This window comes from Bos taurus, chromosome 16 (assembly GCF_002263795.3).
Source record: "Bos taurus isolate L1 Dominette 01449 registration number 42190680 breed Hereford chromosome 16, ARS-UCD2.0, whole genome shotgun sequence".
Lineage (NCBI taxonomy): Eukaryota > Metazoa > Chordata > Mammalia > Artiodactyla > Bovidae > Bos > Bos taurus.
Window position 1 is genome coordinate 74431613 of NC_037343.1, and position 17070 is coordinate 74448682.

Below are 17070 nucleotides of genomic sequence, written 5' to 3' on the forward strand. Positions count from 1 at the left end.
GTAGCTGCAAAGAGGCCATCTTCTTATTTTAGCTCTCTGGTGACAGAGTTCAGTCATATAATATAGTTTTTTCCTCTTAATTTCCATGAGTCCAGTTAAGAATGGTACTTGTATCAAATGAAAAAAAAAAAAAAAACCAAAACAAAACCCCTCATGGTTACAGTGCTATTTTAGGCACAGTTGACTGTACACACACACACACACACACACACACACACAATACATATCAATTAGAGCTGCAGAGATTGCCCCCTCATTTGCATAAGGAGGTGGTGACCCACGAGAGTGTGTTTTTAAAGATGTCGACAATGGGATTGAATGTGTGCTCCCGCCTCCCCCAGCTAATTGCACAGAACTGCAAGCAAGATGCCAAGACAGTTCATTTTGTTTTTGTCTTAAGCAGGAGCTACTGACGCAGCGGAAGCTCGTTTCCTCACCATCAATCCGTGCCACTAAAAGACTAACATTGCGTGGAGCCGGCTGGCTCCTCTGCCAGGGCTGGCAGCTGTCCTCTCTCTGGACCTGGATTGGCTCCCGGAGCTGGGGCACAGGGATCCCCAACTAATCAGCTATCATCTTCTTCAAGGAGGGACCGCCCATTTGTTTAGCTCTTTGTAAGACACAATCTTTGAACTTGCGTGTTGCCCATTTTTCCCAGCCCAAGCCTTTCTAGATAGATAGCACTTATGAATAATAATAACACCCTACTTGATTAGTCTTCTCCACTTCCCAGAGCATTTGCAGACCCATTATCTCATTTAATCCATTCCTGTGGTTTGCCATAAACATTAGTCTTTGCTACTCACATGTAATTCTCTGACTAGCTAGTGACCACACAGAGTCGGACACAACTGAAGTGACTTAGCAGCAGCAGCTAGTGACCTAGACTCGGATTACTCATAACTTCTCAAAGACCCTCACTTGAGTTCCTCAGTGACTGAAAATGTATCCTTTTATCTACCTGAAGTTCAGCTGAAATACATTTCTGTTTTCTAGCCCGAAGGCAGTTTCAGCCTACTGTTTCTTCATTGGTTTGTCTGGCCTTCTGGCCTCGTGATTCTCCAATCTTCAGAGCGAGGTCCACTTAACTCCACCTGTACTTCCAGCCTTAAGAGAAACTGGGAGAAAAATTTTGTCCCCAGGCAATGGAGAATGTTGAATGTAAAGCTTATGCATTCACTGTCTCTACTGGGCACTTAAAATGCACTTAGCATCTATTGTTTCATTTAACATGTGCAAATTCTCTTCAGTGGGTGTATCTGCTCCATTTTAGAGGAATGGGAACTGAGGTTCGAGGCCATTTGCCTGTAAGCAGAGAAACAGCATTCAAACCTCAGTTTAGTTCAGTTCAGTCTCTCAGTTGTGTCTGACTGTTTGCAACCCCATGGACTGCAGCACGCCAGGCCTCCATGTCCATCACCAACTCCTGGAGTTTACTCAAACTCATGTCCATTGAGTCGGTGATGCCATCCAACCATCTCATCCTCTGTCTTCCCCTTCTCCTCCTGCCTTCAATCTTTCCCAGCATCAGGATCTGCAGTTCTTTGCATCAGGTGGCCAAAGTACTGGGGTTTCAGCTTCAGCATCAGTTCTTCCATTGAACATTCAGGACTAGTTCTAAATGAATCTGACACCACTGGTCTTTTTCTCAAATTCCTTGCTGTCTCTTCCCACTAGGACCCAGGTAGGCAGTGCCAACTATTTCTCTTCCAGGAGTCAATGGAGTTCCTTTAGCCTTTGACTAATGGCAGCCCTATCCCACCTGGTGTTCCCCAGGCTTGGACGTCCTGTCTGATCATAGAAGGTGTACCGTTCTCACCCTTCCCACATTGTGCAGTCTTTGTAGGTAGCCACAATTTCTTAGTTACACGACAGCTCCCACATCTAGTAGAGTTTCTGGAATGTAGAAACTACTCAATAAATGTTTATTGAATAGATGGGCAAATGACTAAATATACCCACACCTGGCTTGTGCAGGATAGAATTGTGAGATTCTGCCTTACAGTGCAGATGTTCACTTTTTAGGGCCATCTGGGCCTTATATTCTCCAAGGATGGTACCACTCCACATCACAAATCTTGCCTTCTCAGCCTCCCTGGTTTTGGATTCAGTTTAGCATTCCACACAGAGACTCAGAACTGCCAATTTCTGAAAGTAACGGGAAGCTGTCCCCTGCTTCCTCCTTTGTGTGGCTCCCGAAGCACGCCTCCTCTGGAACATATTTAGCAAGCCTCTGACAGCTGCCTCCACCATCCCAAGTTTCTAAAGCCCTGACAGCTTTCTCTGACCCATGTAAGCTCAATCTTGTGATAAATCCTCAGTGTTCCTCCAACTGCCTCTGGTAAAAACCCAACCCAAACAAACAAGAAACAGTTTTTCTCCCAGTTTGTCCTAATCATTAAATATCACACACTCAGATGTCCTGGCCACTCCAAGTTGACATAAAAGTTTCTAGATCTTTCCCCTCAAGTTCTGCATGTGTCCCCTCACTGACAAGGATTGGGATATGGATTGATGCCACAGATAGTGCCTGGAAAAGGCCCAACATAGATCACCAAATTCTGATTTTCCCTGTAGAGCAGACGGTGCAATAGAATCCAAGTCACATACTGATCTTAAGTTTTTTTAGGAGTTGCATTAATAAAAATAAAAAGATACAGATGAGATTAATCTTAACATTGTATTTTATTTCACTCAACATCTCCAAAATGTTAGCATTCTAATATTTAATCAATATGAAAAATTAAGATATTTTGCATCATTTTTTGTGCTAAGCCTTTGAAACTGGTGTATATCACATACTTACAGCACGTCTCCACCTGGGCTGGACTCACGGCGGTGCTCAGCGACTTGGTTCCAGGACTGCTGGCCTGGACAATGCAGTCCTACAGCCCTCACCGCATCACACTTACTGGCTCCCCAGATCCACGAGCCCCTTACGAATATCACTGTTGCATTCCAGGACGTCCCTCACCTATCTTCAAGCTTCAGAAGGTCCCTCACTTGTCATGACTCTTGCACTCAGTCTCAGGCAGTCTTCTAGAATGATTCATTTAGTTCTCATCAAGCAGGGATGGAAAAGATATAGGCAAACAGTGGTAAGAAGAAAGATAGTCTCACACACAGGAGAGACAGATGGCGCTTCAGCAAACCATTCTGAGCCTCTGCAAGGTGTTAGGCATGGGTGCTCTGTGGACCACAAGCCAGAATCTGCACACCGTGTCTCTTTATTTTGTGCAGTTGGAACCAGACCAGTCTCAGGTTCTAAAGAACCTAAAATTTATTCTAGCACAGGAAGAAAGAAAATCCCCAAGATTATAGGCTGCCTTCAGTTCAGCCCTGAATCAATATTGCTCCTGGTCTTACCATGAATTCTTAGGTCTGCCTTGACTAGATTCCGACCTCTCTCCACAGTAATATAATATCTGCCTGAGTTGTTGCTCTGAACATGTCATCTTTCGGTACTTGCTACCAAGCTACCTAGATGCTGATCTTTTGTCTTTATGAAACCTCCATCTTTCACTGTCCTTTTTCTCCTTAAGAACTGTCCTGCATCACTGTAGGCTCTAGGTGAGTGTGCTTGTGACCCACTCACCCTCTGCTGTGAGGAATAGTTTTCAAGTTTTATTTCCACTACCACACTAAACTCTTGTTATCCCTTCCTTAGTCCTATCTTCATTTGACCTTGCCTCTTTGCCTCATATGTGCTGTATGTACATAGATTGGCCAAGCTTTCCATGGCCTAATCCCCAGTTTTGACAGTTAAGAAATATCTACAGTCTCCCAAAACGAACATAGGTAAAATGACTTATGTTTTAGTGACTGGTATTTAGAGTCAAAGACCATGTTATTAAAAAAAAAATCAATTAGCTATTGGAAGATACCTTCACTCCAAGTTTCTTTCCAATTTGCAACACAGAAGCGGTGGCTGGTTAGCATCTGGGTGTCCTCGAGACATACTGAGCTTTCCATTCATCATACATGACATTTGCATATTGCAAATATCATACTTTATGCACATGCCTTCCAGGCTAGTCTAGAGAGTATGATTGCTGCCTAATCCTCACATAAATCAGTGCACCAGGGAGAGCCACTTCTAAACAGGGGGGGAAATCAAGGATTTCTCTGCCTTAGACTCTTCCCGAGACCTTCTCATTCTCTTCACATCCCGAGTAGATTCAGTGCTTTCATTTTCTCTTCTCTCTTGAAGCCATTCAAATTCTATTAGCCATTTTTGAATATTATTTTATACCATCTGCATTTTCTCTAAGTTGTGATAGTGACAGCTGCAATCATTTGTATGCATTTTCTGTACAGGATTTGTGTGTGTGTGTATGACTAGAAGAACAAAACCTTTCCTTTTTGTGACCGTGTATCCAAATAGAAAGATGGTTTGTTTGTAAATCTATTTCTCCTCCAAACATTATTTTATTTGCTGAGGATACAGACAGAAAGAAGGCAAAAATATCTGATACTGAAATGACAATGTCCGTTTGCTTTCTTGCAGCCCTTGGTTTTGCTGCCTCTTAATCAAGCTGACCTCATAACTATCGAAAGAGTCTATTTTCTGCTTGATGGGCTGCAGGGTATTTTCCCCATGCCACCCCCACTGTAAAGTCTGTCTCCATCTCTTTGGGTCTCAGTTAGCAGAATAATGCATGCACTAATGCATGCCCTTCTTTCTTACACAAGAATGGCTCTTCTTATTCTTTGGGAAAGGTGTCAGCTAGGTCAGGAAACCAGGGAAACCAGCCCATAATCGATCACACGGGAAGTCAGCTGTCTGGCATTGTTTCAGAAGGGTGGGTATGCTGACCTGGGAGCAGAACCTGCCCCTTTTTGAGTGTCACCCGAACATCATCCAGAAATTAAATACATGTTGGACTCCAATTAGGGTTTAAGCTGACCTGTGCATGGAAGGTTTAAGTAAATATTTCAAGGAAGTTAAGTGAGAAGAATGTTACTTGAGCTTGAGGCAGCTAGCCAGTTTCCTCCTGCCATGTAAGGAGCCACTTGACCACCTCACGGTGCAGGCCTTTGGGAGCTGTCCCAGGTAAGTAAGACTGTCTTTCCTAATTGCTGACCTCACCCAGTGCTATTTGCCTTCTTCTAACAGACCTTTCTGGAAGGCTTTACTAACATTCAATGACTGAAGGCTTCATCTGGATATTGATGGTAAGAGTTGGGATAGTTTTCTTCCAGGGCTTTCCCTGGTATCAGAAACAGAATTGAGGGAGCTTTGCTCTGAAGGGATGGAGAAACACAGTGTTTCTTTCGATCAGAGTCTGGTCCCCTGGTAGAAATAGCTCTGGTTACATGTCTGCAGAATAACTTGATTGCAGACACTCTTAGCACCAGAAGCATAAATTTTCTCCTAAAATTTCCTCTAATCTCACATTAGATGTGCATATTTCTTCTATTGGAATGTTTTTGCTTTCTGTAAAATTACAACCCCCATCAGTATTTTGCTAAAGTACCATACTGCACCCTTCTTAGACTTACTTCCATTTCATACAGTCCCTCTGTTAGCTAAGAATACCTCTGTTCTCAAAGGCATACCAGTCCAAATAGTTGTTCTCTGATCTCCAAATTTCTTCTCTGATTTAGGGGCACAGTAGGGGATATGCTCTCAGCTAATCATGTAATCTCCTTGTTGGTAATGATTATAAAAGAGGGAAGTTGAGGTTGGGAAGAGAAAGCGGCAAAACAGAACTTAAAAAAAGTATTAATTTTACAGTAATATTTTCCCTTAATCTTCATGGCAGATTAAGAAAATAGAAACACCTAGAGCCTATACTCTTGTCTGATAAAAAACAGAGATCTCTCAATAGCTGAGGAGATGTTGCAACCAAATCATAGTGTTGATGGATCCTCATATAACCTGACATAGAGCTCTCTTCTGAGGAGTTGAATCCATAAATATTTCTGTGCACTGGGAAAAGAGCAGAGGCACAGAAGCCCCCTGGCACGCGTGGAGAAGCCAGCGCCACTAAGGAAAACAAGGTAACGTGAGTCACCCAAAGTGTTCTCCACAGAAATAACCAACGTCGTTCAGCTCAGTTCAGTCGCTCAGTCGTGTCCGACTCTTTGAGACCCCATGAATCGCAGCACGCCAGGCCTCCCTGTCCATCACCAACTCCTGGAGCTCACTCAAACTCACGTCCATCGAGTCACTGATGGCATCCAGCCATCTCACCCTCTGTTGTCCCCTTCTCTTCCTGCCCCCAATCCCTCCCAGCATCAGAGTCTTTTCCAATGAGTCAACTCTTCGCATGAGGTGGCCAAAGTACTGGAGTTTCAGCTTTAGCATCATTCCTTCCAAAGAACACCCAGGACTGATCTCCTTTAGAATGGACTGGTTGGATCTCCTTGCAGTCCAAGGGACTCTCAAGAGTCTTCTCCAACACCACAGTTCAAAAGCATCAATTCTTTGGTGCTCAGCTTTCTTCACAGTCCAACTCTCACATCCATACATGACCACTGGAAAAACCAGAGCCTTGACTAGACGGACTTTGTTGGCAAAGTAATGTCTCTGCTTTATTACTGCCTAACAAATTACTCCAAAACTTAGTGACTGATATCAACCGGCATTTATTTATCCCATAGTTGCTACAGGGCCAGGAATCCAGACATGATTTAGCTGGATTCCCCAGCCTAGGTTTTCTACAGAGGCGTCAAGAAGTTTGCCAAGACTGCAATCATCTCCAAGCTCAACCGGGGCAGAATCTGCCTCCAAGCTCTCGGTTCCTTGCAGGCTGTTGAACTGGGTGTCTTCCTCAGGTCCTGGCTAGGTGGGCACCTCCATGGGGCAGCCCCCAATATGATGACAGACTTCATCTGAGCCAGCCGGTGGAGGCCAAGAGACATGCCAGCAAGATGGAACTCTCAATCCTCTAAAACCTGGTCTCAGACATGAAGTCCCATCCCTTGGCTGCGACAGCGTGGAAGCGCGGGTGGCTGCGATGGCACGGAAGTGCAGCTGAGAGGAGCTACCCCACATCCGAGGTCAGGGGCAGAAGCCGGGAGGACCCCATGCCCGAGGGGCAGCAGCCAAGAGGAGCTACCCCATGTCGGAGGTCAGGGGCAGTGGCCCCGAGAGCCACGCTGTGACTGCGCAGGAACGGCTGAGAGGAGCTACCCCACGTCCGAGGTCAGGGGCAATGGCCAGGAGGAGCTACCCCACACCTGAGGTCAGGGAGGTGGCCGAGAGGAGCAACCCCACGACCAAGGAGTGGTGGCTGCACGGGCACAGGAGGGCCTAGAGGAGCTGTTCCATGTTCAAGGTCAGGAGGGCCGGCGGTGAGGAGATACCCCTCCTCCAAGGTAAGGAGCAGCGGCTGCAGTTTGCTGGAGCAGCCGTGAAGAGATACCACACGTCCAAGGTAAGAGAAACCCAAGTAAGACGGTAGGTGTTGCAAGAGGGCATCAGAGGGCAGACACACTGAAACCATACTCACAGAAAACTAGTCAATCTAATCATACTAGGACCACAGCCTGGTCTAACTCAATGAAACTAAGCCATGTCCTGTGGGGCCACCTGAGACAGGCTGGTCATGGTGGAGAGGTCTGACAGAGTGTGGTCCACTGGAGAAGGGAATGGCAAACCACTTCAGTATTCTTGCCTTGAGAACCCCATGAACAGTATGAAAAGGCAAAATGATAGGATACTGAAAGAGGAACTCCCCAGGTCAGTAGGTGCCCAATATGCTACTGGAGATCAGTGCAGAAATAACTCCAGAAAGAACGAAGGGATGGAGCCAAAGCAAAAACAATACCCAGTTGTGGATATGACTGGTGATAAAAGCAAGGTCTGATGCTGTAAAGAGCAATATTTCATAGGAACCTGGAATGCTAGGTCTATGAATCAAGGCAAATTGGAAGTGGTCAAACAGGAGATGGCAAGAGTGAATGTCAACATTCTAGGAATCAGCGAACTGAAATGAACTGGAATGGGTGATATCTACGACTGTGGGCAGGAATCCCTTAGAAGAAATGGAGTAGCCATCATGGTCAACAAAAGAGTCTGAAATGCAGTACTTGGATGCAATCTCAAAAATGAAAGAATGATCTCTGTTCGTTTCCAAGGCAAACCATTCAATATCACAGTAATCCAAGCCTATGCCCCAACCAGTAACACTGAAGAAGCTGAACGGTTCCATGAAGACCTACAAGACCTTTTAGAACTAACACCCAAAAAAGATGTCCTTTTCATTATAGGGGACTGGAATGCAAAAGTAGGAAGTCAAGAAACACCTGGAGTAACAGGCAAATTTGGCCTTGGAATACGGAATGAAGCAGGGCAAAGGCTAATAGAGTTTTGCCAAGAGAATGCACTGGTCACAGCAAACACCCTCTTCCAACAACACGAGAGAAGACTCTACACATGGACATCACCAGATGGTCAACACGGAAATCAGATCGATTATATTCTTTGCAGCCAAAGATGGAGAAGCTCTATACAGTCAGCAAAAACAAGACCAGGAGCTGACTGTGGCTCAGATCATGAACTCCTTATTGCCAAATTCAGACTTAAATTGAAGAATAGGGGAAACCACTAGACCATTCAGGTATGACCTAAATCAAATCCCTTATGATTATACAGTGGAGGTGAGAAATAGATTTAAGGGACTAGATCTGATAGATAGAGTGCCTGATGAACTATGGACGGAGGTTCGTGACATTGTACAGGAGACAGGGATCAAGACCATCCCCATGGAAAAGAAATGCAAAAAAGCAAAATAGCTGTCTGGGGAGGCCTTACAAATAGCTGTGAAAAGAAGAGAAGCAAAAAGCAAAGGAGAAAAGGAAAGATATAAGCATTTGAATGCAGAGTTCCAAAGAATAGCAAGACTGCTTCCTCAGCGATCAATGCAAAGAAATAGAGGAAAACAACAGAATGGGGAAGACTAGAGATCTCTTCAAGAAAATTAGAGATACCAAGGGAACATTTCATGCAAAGATGGGCTCGATAAAGGACAGAAATGGTATGGACCTAACAGAAGCAGAAGGTATTAAGAAGAGGTGGCAAGAATACACAGAAGAACTGTACAAAAAAGATCTTCACGACCAAGATAACCAACATCATAGATGACTTCTAATCTGTGAGTCATTTGGGAGTCAGGAACTAATGTCTATTAGTGAGTTATCCTTTGGCTTAAGCAAAAAATATACAAACAAAAACACACCTGGAAATAGCACAGGGCAAGGGGCACTGAGGTTGCATAATTTAAAGAGTTTATACAAAAGCCAGTGAGTGAGTGTTAGTCAGCTGTAACCCAATACAAAATGAAAAAGTTTAAAGTTTAAAAAAAAAAAAAGTGAGTGTATGTTTCCCAAGAATTTGCTCTCAGGTGCTTTGTGTCACTTTTGTCCTAATCCTGCTTTCAAACATGGAAAAGAAATGTCCCTACGGGGCAGGAAGGCCTGCTAGCACAGATATAACTGAATAGCTAAAAACCAGCCCATGTATCTTTTATGTAGTTTACATCTGGATTTGCCAATTAAATTTCAGATTTCTTATTTATTACAAATTCCTGGTTTCATATGTTGATGTTCATGATGTAATGCTTTAAGGCAATAAAGGTGATTATGTATTTTATTCTGTGTAAAGGGACCATTAGGCCCTGGAGAAGAGGGTCAGAGGAGGAAATGCACATTTACTGAACGCCTGCAAAGGCAGGTGACATTAGCTGACCAACCTAGTGGTGTCTCCTGTCCCTTTGTGCTTTGCCATCTACGAAGAATGAGAGTATCAAATACTTTCCCAGCCTCCTTTGCAGTATTGAATACAGGGTCACAGAGACTGGCCAATGGGGTTGCAGCGGCAATCTGCTATGAACTCCTGGCATAGGGAGGCCATGATTAGCATAAAGTACAGGATGCCCAGTTAAGTTTCAGATAAACCATAGATATTTAATATAAGTTGCTGTGTCTCAGATATTGCTTAGGAAATATCCTAAAAATGTATTCATTGTTTATCTGAACCTCAGATTTCACTGGGAACCCTGTATTTTACCCAGAAGCCTTATCCAGGTGTATATTTCCACTGTATGTAGCTCAGTGTCCTCTGCTCGTTCTAGTCTTAAACAAGGACTAAGACAAAGTAACCACAGAGATGCTGACTCAAAGCTCAGACATCACGAAGTCTCTGGCTAAATGTATAAAACATCCAGACTCTGGACGATTTACTCTGTGACAAAAATAAACTCTTTTTTGGTTTAAGTTGTTTGTAATAGTGGTTTTTGTTGCTGAGACACAAGGTCACTCTAAATCAACACACCTGTCCTGGGCCAACCGTGAGGTCATGTCTCTGCACCTTATCTTATTTAAATATTATATTCACTCAATGAAATGAACCCTATCGTGCCTATTTTCAGATGAGAAAATAGAAATAAAAAGAGCTAAGGCCTTGATCAATGCCCCATAATAATAATAATTAATGCTGATTGTACACTTAGTAAGTTCAGACAGAACTAAATGATCACACGTACACACTCATTTAATCCTCCCAGTGACTATTGAGAAAAACATTACAATTATAGTCCACTTGATAAATGAGGAACAGGGCTTCCCTGTTGGCTCAGTGGTAAAGAATCTGCCTGCAATGCAGGAGACCCAGTTTTCATCTCTGGGTCAGGAAGGTCCCCAGTAGAAGGGAATGGCAACCCACACCCGTATTCTTGCCTGGAGAATTCCATGGACAGAGCCGCCTAGCATGCTACAGTCCATGGGGTTGCAAAGAGTCAGATATGACTGAGTGACTGACACGTTCACTTTATAGATGAGAAAACTGAAGCAAAGAAAGATGAAGGAACTTATCCAGAGCAACAAGCTGGCTTTGAATCCACACAATGGGTTTCAGATACCATACTCCTAACTTGTATACATACTGGCCTGAAATAGAGTTGATATTCACAGTAAGCCTCAGGATGCTAAAATCAGTGTTCTGTTCCCTGAGTCTGCCTGGTAACCTAAGGAGTCCTGTGCTGGCCTGCTAGATTTGCCAAACTTTCTCTCTGCAACCCTGATAAGTGAACCTTACTTATCCTCCCCTGCGGGTCCAACCTTGTACAAATAGGTTTAATCTGACACAAATTCTGGCTCTAGGCAGTTGGCATGAAGCACGTTCCCTCAGTTGCTCACAGGGTTGGCATCAGTGATTTCTGGTGTTCCAAGAACACAGTCCTTTTCTCCCCTTATTCCCCAGAAAGTAGGTTGATGCTGTGTATCTCCAAGTTGCACAGTGGGCCTGGTCCCCCTTTCCCAATATCCTCTTACTCATCCCAGTGCATGTATCTAGACTGCTTGAAGCTAACTGGTTTGCCTCCTCCATCCTCACTGAGTGAATTACCCTGGTGTTTTCTCCCCACTTATTCTCTTCTGTTATGCCTCAAATAAATCACCTCTTTGGGAAATATACTCTCTAGACTCCCATTTCTGTCTGATTTGCCAAAGACAACAGATCCTTGACTATGCTCCCAAAGTCGCCCCCAGCCTACCCTGACCCTCTGGTTCTACCTGGATTCCTGGTCCCAGATAACTTCGCCCAGCCTAGCTTGACCGCAATCAAATTTCTCTCAGGACAAGCAAGCATTTACTTCCTAATTTTGCCTGGAGCTTGTCCTAATCTTGGAAAGAGCTTAGGGTTTGGCTTAATGCCCTCTGACAACCCAAGACTAAAAACATTTTATTTTAGGAGTGTATTGACAGCTTGCTTTTTTTTTCCTAAAACAATCCCCAGAGGCAAGGAGGTATGGGCTGGGCATTCATGTACTCAATGAGACAGTGTTTATTCAACCTTGTTTTTTGGGTCACCAGTCATTGAAATAACAGTGAACTCAGTGTTTTGAAATAGAAAGAATCACTGTTTTGGTGTACGGTGATACTTAATTTGCCATTTCTAAGAGGCAAGAAATGTTCAGAGTGACAGAAACTCAAGCTCCTTAATCTCATCTTTTAAAATCACATCAAACCATTTACATACTCAGGCTTTGTTCAGTTTGCACCAACATCATCTCTCCGCATCATTTTCTATGCCCTCTGTAGATTCAAGTTTGTGATCTTTTTCATAATCAGGTGTGTGGCACTCAAGTATGGACAGAGGAGCCTGGTGGTAGGCAACCATTATCTTCTTTGTTCTTGAACTGCTCTCTTTCTGTGTCACTGTTTGTAAATATACAGAACCAAGCAATGAACAAGTCAGATTGAAGGCCTTTAGAAAATGCCTTCTTGATTTCACCTCATTTCCTGGCAAAGCAGTTGGTGGTACCATTTTAGAAGTAAATGAGGTTTGATTGTACAGAGATTTGTCTGTGGAACAACTCTATCTAGATACTTTTTTCCTTACTAGAATCCTTAAGGCTTGACTTCCCTGGTTGTCACTGAACCCCTTCATCTAATCATAATTATTTTTTCATTCAATGTGCTGTCCCTGTGGATTTAAATTTAAGCACGGGGGACCTAAGATATGCTTTCTGAAATGTGTTACTTTCACAGAGAATGACAATTCATCTTCTAGATGTGCAGAGATTTCAAATATTTCCTTTCCATATAAAGCCCTCAAATAATATATTTATTCAGAAGAGAATTATTATATTTTTATGCTGCTACCAATAAAGGGGATCAAGTTTACTAATTTTTAATTTGCCTAGCATTTTTCTCTCTAAATGAGGAACAGATTGTAGAAGGGAAAATTTGATAATCATAGTTGGTTGCTAGCTGCTTTGTTAACACAATCTATTTCTGAGATTTTATGAGATCTGGCTTACAAAGCATGGGTTGATAAATGATTCCATATTTAACCATGATTTACCTGTGCCATGTGGATGAAAATTGTGCTGATGGAGCTGAAACCACAAGAACAGAGATTTTTACGTCCCATAGAATATGTCAACATAGTGTTGAGTGTGAATCACTCACTTGGGACATAAAGTGTTCTTCTTTTTTAGGATCCAGGATTATATCTCAATATAAATGGCTGATGAAAGTCAAAAAACAAGCCCAGTGCACTGCCTGGAGACATGTGATAGTAAAGATCAACCATGAAAGATGGAATGGCTCCCCTGCCGTCTCTAGATGTCACAGAAGTAGTTTGTAAACTCTGTGGGTTGTATGAGCCTGGAAAGTAGAGGAACATTCAGACCATATGGGAAAGGATACAGATTCATGCAAGGAGATGAGAAGCAGCTTTTCCTCTTTAAGGGAATGACTCACCAAGGGAGCATAATACCTGGGCTCCTCCCTGATGCTTGGCTACCTATATATTTGATTGAAAATGAGCTTCATCTAAATTGATGAGATCCAGTGTTACAACCTGAGAGATTTCAGTTGGTGACTCTACTTGCATGGTCACTGGAAAAGCAATATCAACTCATGTTGACTCCAATTAGCATAGGGACTCAACAGACTAATGCAATATTTATATATTATACTGTGTATGCTAAAGAAGATACAACTTCCAGTGGTCAACATTTTCTATTCAGGCTAGGATGGCTGATAGATAACTCATCTTCTGGGGAATTGGGAAGCTTTATTTTGCTAGACTGTAAACTTTACATGTGAAGGATCACCCATGTTTTGATCACTAGTATGTCTCTTATCCTTTCTGCAATACTGCTGGCCCAAAGTAAATTTTAAATCATTTTATTTTGGTCTGGTTTCTTGGAGACCAAGAAGTTTCAGAAACAGTGTAAATTTGGGAAGAGAAATATCTTGAGGGGAGCATGGTAAAAATGGGCAGTGGTAGCTGATCTTGCTATAGGGGAAGCTTGGAAGAAGGCCCAGGGGTCCAAATTCCACCCTCAGTGTATCAATCCTTAAACCCTGGAAAGTTGTCCCAGGACGCCATTTTGACTTAGAGCTAGGCTACCATCCTGTGTCTTGTTAACCTGATGCATCTATAGCCAAAAGCAAATCTGACTTTGCTTCATCCCTTTTCTATAAATTCCCATCAAGTTAACCAGATTTGCAGTCACTGCCAATAAATACACCATACCCTGGCCTTTCTCAAGGCCCCAGGCATTTTAGCTGGTGTCCAGGCCAAGAACTAAAATAAGATTTCAAGCCCCTTAAACTGATTCTGGGCTTGCATTTAGGCTGACAAATGACATTATTCTTGTAGAATCCAGTAAGTGCCAAAGCCCTTATCCTCAAAATATGATGGCTTTGGATGTGGATAAAGGGCTGATTTTCCTAAAAGTTCTGTGGCTTATACCATCCAAAATATCTGGCTACCATTGTCTCAGGCCTACTTGAGGCAATTAAAAAAAAAAAAACAAAAACATTTTGTGGTGGGTGGCAGGTAACTTGAAAATCATGGTGCTCTTTGCAGAATACTATGAAATATGAATGCGTTTAATTCTAACATTTGAACTAGGAACAATTTTACTAGCAGAAAATGACAATATTAGAGGTATGCAACATAAAACCACAGCACACATGCATGCAAACAACAGCTCTTGAGGGAAGCACGATCTGTTGTTTCCGAGTTTGGCCATTAATATTCATTTGCTGCTTGTTCATTTGTTTTGTTGTCTGCCTCACAGACAAGCAGTAGAAACCACCAAAGGTTTAGGAAAAATTTATGTAACGAAAATTTGAAGTTGAAAACATTCTATCCATTAAGTTATTATTTCCTCTAAATTGGCAAGACTGCCATTATTCAATTTCAGCTGTGAAAAATCTTGGATCAGCATGTGGGACATTGAGGCTGTTTGAGAAAGTAGTTTGAAAATTACAGATGGAAATTGGTTTAATGCAGGTTAACAATTTGAAAGGCAGGGTCAGACACACCCAGATCTGAGTCCACACTCTGTCAGTCTTACCAGCTGTGGGATTCTGGGCATGTCCCTGAATCTTCCTGGGCCAAACTTTTCCCTACTGTGAAATGGTTATCATTATAATACCTTAGAATTGTGTGTTATGTGAGGTAGCATATTCTTAAGGACTATTTATTTTGAGCAAAAGAAATCAACTTTGGGTAAATTGAGCAAAATCTTTTTTTAGAAGGATGTTGGGGCTTGACAATATCCATGAGAACCTGAAGAATCAGGCTTGGGAATGGGGTTGAACTGACTCAGTTCTAGAGGCTCAGAAGCAGAAAAGATAGAATTAGTTTTGTAACAGCAACTCTAGTCCAGTTCAGTTCAGTTCAGTCTCTCAGTCGTGTCTGAGTCTTTGCGACCCCATGAATCGCAGCACGCCAGGCCTCCCTGTCCATCACCAACTCTCGGAGTTCACTCAGACTCACGTCCATTGAGTCAGTGATGCCATCCAGCAATCTCATCCTCTTGTTGTCCCCTTCTCCTCCTGCCCCCCAATTCCTCCCAGCATCAGAGTCTTTTCCAGTGAGTCAACTCTTCGTGTGAGGTGGCCAAAGTACTGGAGATTCAGCTTTAGCATCATTCCTTCCAAAGAACACTCAGGGCTGATCTCCTTTAGAATGGACTGGTTGGATCTCCTTGCAGTCCAAGGGACTCTCAAGAGTCTTCTCCAACAAAAGCATCAATTCTTTGGCGCTCAGCTTTCTTCACAGTCCAACTCTCGCATCCATACATGACCACTGGAAAAACCATAGCTTTGACTAGACGGACCTTTGTTGGCAAAGTAATGTCTCTGCTTTTCAATATGATATCTAGGTTGGTCATAACTTTTCTTCCAAGGAGTAAGCATCTTTTAATTTCTAGTCCAGTGGTGTGCAATCAAATTGAATAGAATTTTACCACTATCTGACTCTCTGATCTTGTTTGAAATATTAGAGAAGAAACATCTAATTGGTCTATATTGAGTCACAAGGTCACTTCTTTTTCAGAAGTAGGGAGAACCTTTGATTACAGTTTCTTGTCTTCAGTGAGTTGCTCTTGTGTTTTTGCCACACCACACAGCATGTGGAGTCTCAGTCCCCTGAGGGGTTGAACTTGTGCCTCCTGCATTGGAAGTGTAGAGTCTTAACCATCGGACCACCAGGGAAATCGCCATGGTCATTTATTTGTGTGTTTAATTTTCAATCAGAAAGTTTGAAACCGTAAGCCCATAATCAACACAAGGTGAAGGCCAGTCTCTGAGTATCAGCTGATATCGACTTACACAGTTCCTTGGGATCCTTGTTAGAGCAGTGAGGGGACCCGAAAGGCAGGCCTCTGTTTCTCATGACTGCTCCACTAGATAATATGTACCTCATGCCCTGAAATTATATCACATAGGTGCTCCATGTGTGTTACAGTTCTGCTTTTGTTTTTAATTTTTATTTTATATTGGAGCTTCAATGATTAAAGATGTTGTGTTAATTTCAGTTGTATAGCAAAGAGATTCAGTTATGCACATATATGTATCTATTCTTTTCCAAATTCTTTCCCCATTTAGGTTGTTACAGAATATTAGCAGAGTTCCCTGTGCTATACAGTAGGTCCTTGTGGGTTATCTATTTTAAATATAGCAAGATGTGCATGAGGTATTCTAATACCTCTTCAGTGGGAGTGTTGTTTTCAAGAAGGAAAATGGGATACGATTGGGAGGGGAAACGAATGCTTGTGTTCTGAAACAAAAATGTCTTTTTTTCCAGCTTTTTTGAAGTGCAATTGACAAACTGTAATGTTCAACAAGTACAATATGATGATGTGATACCTGTGTACATTGAGAAAGAATTCTCATAATTGAATTAATTAATGCATCCATCACCTTAAGTATTAGTCGCTTAGTCATGTCTGACTCTTTAGGACCCCATGGACTGTAGGCCACCAGGCTCCTCTGTCCATGGAATTCTCCAGGCAAGGATACTGGAGTGGGTTGCTATTCCCTACTCCAGGGGATCTTCCCGACCCAGGGATCAAACCTGGATCTCCCACATAGCAGGGAGATTCTTTACCATCTGAGCTACCAGGGAAGCCCATCACCTTACATATTTCTTACATATTTACTTTGAGTCCATGTCTGTGTGTGTGTGTGTGTGACCACTTAAGTTCTACTCTCTTCACAAATTTGATTTGTCTAACAGCATTATCAACTCTGCTAAGTCATTTCAGTCATGTCCGACTCTGTGCAACCCCATAGATGGCAGCTCACCAGGCTCCCCCA